This window comes from Triticum aestivum, chromosome 1A (assembly GCF_018294505.1).
Source record: "Triticum aestivum cultivar Chinese Spring chromosome 1A, IWGSC CS RefSeq v2.1, whole genome shotgun sequence".
NCBI classification, from domain to species: Eukaryota; Viridiplantae; Streptophyta; class Magnoliopsida; order Poales; family Poaceae; genus Triticum; species Triticum aestivum.
In genome coordinates, this window is record NC_057794.1 from 10,844,903 (window position 1) to 10,853,444 (window position 8,542).

The 8,542-nt window shown below is 48.1% G+C and overlaps 1 long non-coding RNA gene across 1 annotated transcript; it reads right to left on the reverse strand.

Annotated features, from left to right (window-relative positions):
• Positions 1-4,791: 4,791 nt before the first annotated feature.
• Positions 4,792-6,696, reverse strand: LOC123068307 (uncharacterized). The gene is made up of 3 exons (XR_006431693.1): positions 6,236-6,696; positions 5,411-5,523; positions 4,792-5,081 (listed from the first exon to the last, which is right to left on the reverse strand). It is a non-coding gene; the product is annotated as an uncharacterized lncRNA (long non-coding RNA).
• Between the last annotated feature and the right edge of the window lie 1,846 nt (positions 6,697-8,542).

An 8,542-nucleotide genomic window follows, 5' to 3' on the forward strand; every position in this document is an offset into this window, starting at 1 on the left:
TGTTCCTACTAAATTCTTCCTACGTTCTTTCATCTGTTCTGTGGCCGTGTGCTTCCAGGAGCTAACACAGATACTAGATGTGCTTTCATCTTGGAGGGGCCTTCATGCAACCATGGCGCAGGAACCTTTTGTTGTATCTGTTCACTAGATGTACTATTCTTTCACTCTGATCTGGAAAACCAGATCCTACGGTTTTCCCCGGAGCAGCACTAGTGGGTCGACAGTAGTTATAGGACGATGCCTTCATCAAAGTAACGGCGCAGAATGCCGTCATCGTCCGCCACCGGCTTTGTTTTCACCCGCAACTATGTCTCCCCGACTCGCAACCAGGACTAGATTTCAGATCTCGAGATCCAATCACCCAGCCATAGGTCGACCACCTCCGATGTAGGAGATGACCACCACCGCCGTCGCCGAATCAATGAGATGCATCAGTTTGAGGACGTAACGGCAGCCGCTCGCCTAGACCCGAAGGTCCTAGATCGAGCTCGGGACGCGCCCCGGCCGCCGCCGCCGCCGCCACCTCTTCCTAATCCCCCGGCTGCAGCCAAGCCCCCCGTCGCGCACCGGCCACCGCTGCCCGCCATCCTCGTCGCAAGGAGATCCAAGTTAGGCTGCCGCCGCTTCGGATCTCGGGACGCCAGAGGTGGTACGCCGCCGCCGCGCCACAGGGCCTGCGCCCAGCAACGTTGCCGGCGGCGGCGGAAGGAGGGAGATGCGCGGTTCCACTATGGCCAGTCTTATCTCAATATCTTGATGAGGCCACATTCTTTTCCAGTACAATTAATTATTGGGACCGAGGTATTTGTACTGATGGCGCTGCACTGTTTGATTTAAATGGTCACCTAATAATACTCCTATATATGTGGTGGTTGGAATGTCTAACAATTGAGATCCTCGTGCATTATTTTTCAATTCATGCCTAGAATAAAGATAGAGCAAGCTTTAGCGGCGAGCCCCTACATACACAGTGCACATGTTGGTCTGATCGCCATGACTTCCTCCTGGATGTTGCTTTCCCTCGTCTTCCTTCTGGCTACCTCGTCGGCGCGCGCCGGCGGGTTCAAGCACATCCACCTGTACATGCACGAGACCTTCACGGGCCCGAACGCCACGCTGTTTTCAGTGGTGCCGCCCCTGCACCGGGGCGACAACGCAAGGTTTGGGATGGTCGGAGTGCTCGACGACGAGCTGCGCGACGGCCCGGGCCCGAGAAACTCGTCGCTGGTCGGCCGGTTCCAGTCCCTCTTCGCCTTCGCGGGGCTGGTGACGCCGCCGGGCATGCAGACGGCGACCAGCCTCGTGTTCACGGCCGGGCAGAACGCCGGGAGCACGCTGGTCATGGTGGGCAGCATCGTGAGCTCCGAGGGCCCCTACGAGACCGCCCTGGTGGGCGGCACCGGCGCGTTCAGGATGGCGCGCGGGTACTGCGTTCTGAAGGCCGTATGGAGCCCGACGCCGGAGTCCACCGTGTACGAGGTAAACCTGTTGTTGAAGCTGGGAGGAAACCTGTTGGCAAAGATGGATGCCTGGAAACGTACGTATGCACTGTGAAATCTTCAACTGTTAATTGTTATCTGATCAATCCCCGGAGCTTGAGGCCTTCTAAGCTCAGTGTATCATTGTTCCCTGGTATAAGCTCGCTGTTCCTGCTGAACCCCTCTAGATCTACTGATCAGTTTTTCATTTAATTTAGGTCTTCTTCAAAGTATTTAGAGGGTGTTTGGATACTCTCTAGTCATGTGACTAGTAGTAGTCAGACTAGAAGTTTTTAGTCAGGTCCTGTTTGGAAAGTGACTACTACTAGTCAGCATTAAATGTCTCAGTATTAAATGTCCCTTGTGCAACACCAATTAGAGGAGAGAGAAGGGGATTTTAGTCAGTAAAAGTCAGGGGTGTTTGGAGGTTTACTGACTAAAGGTGACTACTACTAGTCTCTAGTCAGTAAAAGTTGGGGATGGGGTGACTAGGGACTAAACTAGTTTTGGTCACCCACTAGTCAGGGGTGTTTGGAGGTTTACTGACTAAATGTGACTACTACTAGTCTCTAGTCTCTAGTTTCTAGTCTCTAGTGATTCAAACACCCTCTTAGTAACTTCCTGTTAATTCATATGTTCCCAAGAGATTATTATTTTTATACTATATACTGCTTCAAGTTGTGTGACGTCGGTAACATGCTTCATTTTTTTCATCTTTTTTACTCCTGTTCCTCGGAACACTGCAAATGACCAATTATAGATCCTCGTATTCAAGCAAAGGACTCCAACCTTAGTGTTGGGATTGTACATCCTACTCCCCCATTTGTCGATTGAGCTAGTCTCTTAATTAGCCCGATGGTGCTTCCTCCGTCCCGAAAAACATGTCGCGGGCGCAGTTCATTCGTGATTTTACAAAAAAGCCTTCCTAGTTTCAAAACGATCTGAAACAACTCCCTCCGCCCCCGTCTTCTTCCTCCGTCGTCGCCACGGGCTGGCGCCGCCCAGCTGAGCGATTTGCCGCACAGCAGGAAGTGCTCCGCCGCCGTCGCCACGTACCTGCTCCACCTCCGCCGCCGCCGCCGTCGCCAAGTACCTGCTGCGCCGCCGTGATCCCATCCCGCGGTGATTACCTGCGGGCGTCGTTACCTGCGGGCGTCGTCAGAACCTCCCGGCACGTCCTCCTCGAGCTCGCGTGCGTCCTCTTCGAGCTCCCGCGCATCCTCTTTGAGCTCACGCGCATCCTCCTTGAGCCCCGCGCGTTCGCCGCCGCAATTCCTCACGGGCATTGCCCGAACCTGCCTCAACGATCAGGTGGACCAGGAGCTCGCACGCTTCCTCCATGATCTCCCGCGCGTGCTCCTCAATCTCCTGCGGGAGCCCGTGCTGATCCTTCTCCCCTGCCCGCGCGCCCGTGCGTCTGCTTCTACCCTGCCGCCGGTGGAGCTCCTCTGTCCATACTGTTGTTCGTGTGCTGCTCATTTGCTGCTGCTCGTTTGCCCATACTGCTGCTGCTCCTCTGCAGTGCTGCTTGTGCTGCCACCAGAGGTTCTATCATCAGGAAGAAGAAGGTACAGTATTGTACAGAGTTGCTTCTCTGCTTCTTGTGCTCTGAACAATGTTAACTCAAAAAAATCAGTAGATGCAGAGCAATTATGATCTAAACAAACAATGTCTCTAGAACTGTTACCACATCAGATTTTAATGTTGATAATCTGCTGATAATTCAGTTAGTCAGTGGAGTAGATGCATAATTCAGTGGATGCATGATCTGTTGATAATTCAGTCACTCCAGTTAGGATTCAGTGAAAATTTACTCCAATCAGGTTTTATGCACTTGTTTCACAAAATTCTGTAGCGACTGTTGTAACTTAACTCGTAAAATATGTGACTTAGAGCATCTCCACTAGGCTCCCCAAGACGCCCCCAAGCCACTTTTTGGGCGCCGGCGGGCGAAAAACGTCCCACTCATGCCCCCAAGTCCTTATTTTTTGCCGGATTTGGGCAAAAATAGCACCTCATGCCACACCCAGCCCATCGGGAGGCACTTGAGGCCGCCGGCATTACTTTTTGCATGGCGAAACCCCACGGGTCAGCCTCTCTTCTTTCTCTCTCTCCTCCTTTCTTCTGCTAGGGACCACCTATTCATGCAAAAAGATGCCCCGCCCCGCCCGCCTCCTCCTTTCTCTTCCTCCCACCGCATGCTGCTCTCTCGCCAGAGCTCTCCGCCCCGCCGCCGCCCCCGGGCCTCCTCCCGCTCGCCCGCATGGCCCTCCGCCGCCTCGGCCCCGCAGCCGAGGGGGACGGCTCGCTCCCCGCCCGCCTCCTCCTTCTCGCACTGCTCGCCTCGAAGCCGTCGTCGTCCAGGGCCGCAGGGAGCGGCTCGTCTCCCACGTCCTGCTCCTGCTGCCGCCGCATGCCGTGCACGCCCGCGCACGGCAAACGGCCGTGCTCGCCATGCCCACCTGCGCCCGTGTTCGCCGCCGACTCAACGGTGGAATAAACCGAGTTGCTGGGGCGGCTAGCGCCTCTGGTGGCCCGTCGTGGCACTTCTTCGGCCGCATGGACGGGCTGCTCAAGGGGCCGGCCACCGGCTGATCTGGCCAGCCGCAGGCGCCGTCCAGCCACGAGCCCGTCCGAGGAGCAAGGGGGTGGAGGAGGCGAACGAGGACGGTGCTGAGGAGGCCTGGGACGCGTCGGGGAGGAAGCGGAAGGGCCCGGAGCTGCTGGACGTCACGAGGAGCATCGAGCTGCTGGCACTACAAGAAATATGTCAACTTGTGACCTTGACTATTGGTCACTGAATGGTCATTATTTTCCATTTGTGACATTTTTGTGACCAAAAACAAATGGTCAAAAGCTGGCGGTCGTAAACTGAAATTAACGACCTTCCCTGTGAGAAGGTCGTAGACGTTTACGACCAAAATATGCCTACTGTTTTGTTTTGGTCACTAGCAGCCTCCCCAAGCCACGTAGGCATCCGACGTGGCAATCTGATGTGGCACAAGAATCAACCTGGTCCAATTTGATTTACTACATGGGCCTAGCCCAACAATTCGGCCTTTTTAATGTATTTTTTCTATCAATTTTTTTATTGGCTTCATGGGCCAAGCCCAACATTGCAACCTTTTTTATTGTTGGGTTGTGGCCTTTTTTTCTAAACGAATTTAGTTTTTCTTTTTTTACCCAGAAGGTCAGATGTGTCCCAGTTGTCAGGTTCTAGTAACCGGGTCCCATTTGTCATGTTCTGGTAAGTGGGTCCCATCTATCAGGCTCATATTCTTCATATTTGAACCAGTATTTAAATGGGCAGACAAAAAGCACACATAATACTTCAAATAAGAGCAACCAGATCCTTACAAGTGTAATACAATGGCAATCACAGTAATGACTACAAGTGTAATACAGTACTTTACAAGCTTTACAAGCAATCACAAACTGGCACCTGCTCCCGTCATGAACATGCCAAACTCACAACATGCCAAACTCATTGGACTACCATAGTGATATGAACAACATGCCGAACTAGCTGGACAACCGTAGTTAGGGCCGGGAACAAACAAAACGGCCTTCAAGAAAACAGACAACATGCCTTCCTCGGTCGCCCTGTTACATGAATCAGTATAGAAGAATCAAAAAAACTGGGGCAAATATATTATGAACAGACCATTCAAGAAAAGCATAGTTATTTAGAATGATAACACAAATTGAGCTAGTACCATGCTTTTTGTTCTCCAGCTAGTTAAAATGAGATACTCGTTCATACAAGAAAGGTGACTCGCGAAAATAGAGCATTCTACTCATAGCTCGCAGAGTATCAATATTCTGTTCTTATAAGCTTATTCTTATGCCTGAAGCAAGTAAGGAAATCTGACCAAATAAGCAACACCTCACTGATCGTGACTAAATGGAGCAGAGGAAGGAAAGGAGCTCACCATGGCTGTTTTTGTAGCCGATGCCGAACAACACAGCCGCCACCACCGTTGCATGGAAGCAGCAGAAAAGAGGAGCCTGGCATGACGAACCCCTTGTACCGAATCAAATCATGCTGCACAAGAAGGACAAGAGAAAAAAGAAGATAATCTTGAGGTCAAATCAAAAATCAGAAAAATAAATCATGGACTCGAGCACATTCATACATATACTTAAGTTGTTAAACAGAATCATAGAATGCCGTCAAAGTTTCATTCCAGAGAATTAAAGTGTTGGGTAAGAAGCCTGATGTACAATTGATACAAGTTAATACAAGCCTGATGTACTACTCTGGGTAAGAAGAAGCAGGTACTTTAGTAGTTTTAGCACACTAATACATGTGTTAAAATGAAAGCGTCGCTGCTGGGTTATATTAATAAATAATCCAAGTGTTGCAACACCCAACAAGATTTGCATGAACAGAATAACTAAGTGGATCAGCATGAATGAACAAGCTAAAGGGTCAGTGTCTAATGTCAGAATCTACAGCTCAAGAGGATCCTGTGTGGATCAAGCCAAAGTGTTAAGGCTACCTTTTACATCAGTGTCATGTGTTATATTCAAACTGTGTTGCAGCTTAGTTGAGTTGCAAGTAGGACTATAGTGAAGATGCTATTCTAACTTCTGTGACTGAAGAAAAAGACACTGTATGTACATCATCTGTGTTAAACATTAGTACACAGGGCTGACGCTACTATACAACCACGAATTAAATCACTGGACACCGAGGCCGGAATGGCGCTAGAGTGGCCCAAGCAGCCAAACAAGGACAGATTGGATGATTTTACCCTCGAGTAATCTAAGCCGCTCGAACTGACGTCCTCCCCCTCGCACGCTATCCTCTCTTCACTGTCTCAACCGAACCATCGTCTTCCTTGACACCCGCAGCACCTCGGCGTACCATGGTGATGGCCTGCACAAACCCCCTGCATGGATCAGATCAGATCTAATCAGGAAGAAGCAGATGAGGGGAGGGGAGGGGAGGAGGGACGAGCAATCAATGCATCAACAAAATATGAAACATCAAGCACAGCATGACAACTAGAGTATATGTATTGCTGGCTCTTATTAGTCCACAACTGAGCGGATTTTCAACCATACTGTAACTATCACTCCATCCATTATTTAAACTACCAAAACGTCTTTATATTGAGAAACATAGGTACTGGTTGCATATATAGACTAGTAGCAGTATTATGTGTGGCAGTTTTAACAAGTCAAATAATTTTACTGTAGACAAGTTGCATATATAGACTAGTAGTACTGTAGTAGTACTGTAATCTAACAGTGGCTAAAGCATACAAGAAACATATTGCAGTGTACTCTAGCCCAAACGAATTCCCACCCATGCCTTGTTTCAGATTAGACACTTTCTTACAACTGAATTCCAGATACAATTGGTTTAAGATCCATGTGTACTAATTAAGAAGAAGGCGACAAGTAGCCATTGCATGTGACGGCAGGCAGACAGGAAATGGTTAGGAAGAAGAGGAGCAGTGGAGCACTGACTGATCCATTGGAGGCCCTGGTCTTGTCCTTCTTGAAGACGACCCCGAATCCCCGATGCACTCGCCGTCGACCACATTGGAGGCACTGACTGAATACAAACAAGAACATAAGACAAATAGTATATATATTAGTAAGATAAGAAGCTGTAACATAACAGGAACTAGAACGACGATTCTCATTTAAGCAACTGGAGTACCATTTGTGCACATGCCAAAACAATACATGGAAGTACTAGCAAAACAATAAACCCATGGGAGAACTTTGGAAGATGTGTGCGGCTAGCATATGGAGTAATAATCTCTAGCTTCAGATGAACAATTCTGGGCTTGGGAATCAGAGAGCTTAAGTGCCATGAATGGATAAAACAGAACATGAATGTTCTCAAGTGCCATGAATTGAGCAAGCAGGTAGTCAGACTAACTGCATGTCTAGAACAGATTCAGACTAACCGCATGTCCAGAAGGACGGGCCATTCCCAAGCATTTCAAGACACCAGCAGAAACTTGGATGCTATCTATCCATACTAGTATAGAATGATACGAGGCCAGTAGAAACTGTTTGCTATCGACAAGCTCACCAAGGTGCACAGTTGTTCAGAAAGGAAGCACATTTGACTAAAGTACCATATTTCAGAGTTTGTAATAGCATCATGAACAGCAGCGGTAAATTACTAAATGTTACCATACTGAATGCTATCTAGAAAGATAGATACGATGCAGGTGGTGTCCATTACCGACGATCTTGCCGAGGTGCATGGAGATGGAGTTGAGCTGGGCCTTGTTCTCGTAGAGGTGGTTGACCGCCTTCCTGGACTGCACCGGCTCCTTGGCCAGCGCCTTCAGGAACAAGCATCACCAGCAGAGGAAACGAAATCAGTAAATTAGCCCAAATCGATCCATGACGCAGAGTATACATGTGAGTTTTTTTGTGAAGGACCTACCATATATTTGTTGCAAAATTGCACCTAATCAATTTTCTAAAATACTAGGACATATTTAATGCACAATTGACCAAATGGTTGGGTGTAAAAAGTTTTGATTCACCTCTCGTGAAAAAGACAAATTTCCACCTATTCAGGTGGAAGCGGGTCAAATTTGAACTGTAGTTACCTCATAGTTTGCTCTTTAGTTTTTCCAAAAATCATTTGTAGGTACATAAGTATCTATTTAATCAGAGAAACACCAAAAAAATTCCAAGATTCAACCACTAGCTAGGAAGGTCAAGCCCGCCGTTTTGACCGCATTTTGAAACTGGCATAAAAAATAAAAAAATCAAAAAATTGGAAAACCTTCGCATTGCGTCATTATATGTCACCAATTTACCAGGAAAAACAATAAACTTGTAATACGACAATTATTTTAAAAAAGTGTTCTCGGAAACGAGCTATCAAATGTGATGATTCATGGCTTTCAAGCCAAATTATCAATTTTATGGCCACATTCATAACATAGTTTGTTCAAATGATCTCATATTGTGCACAAGGGTGCATATTGGAATGGCAAACAATGTTTCCTAAGGAAGTTTTCATTTTCTTTGGACGAAAAATTCATTTTCCATTTTTTTCGAGTGCCCAAAATGAGTTTTTT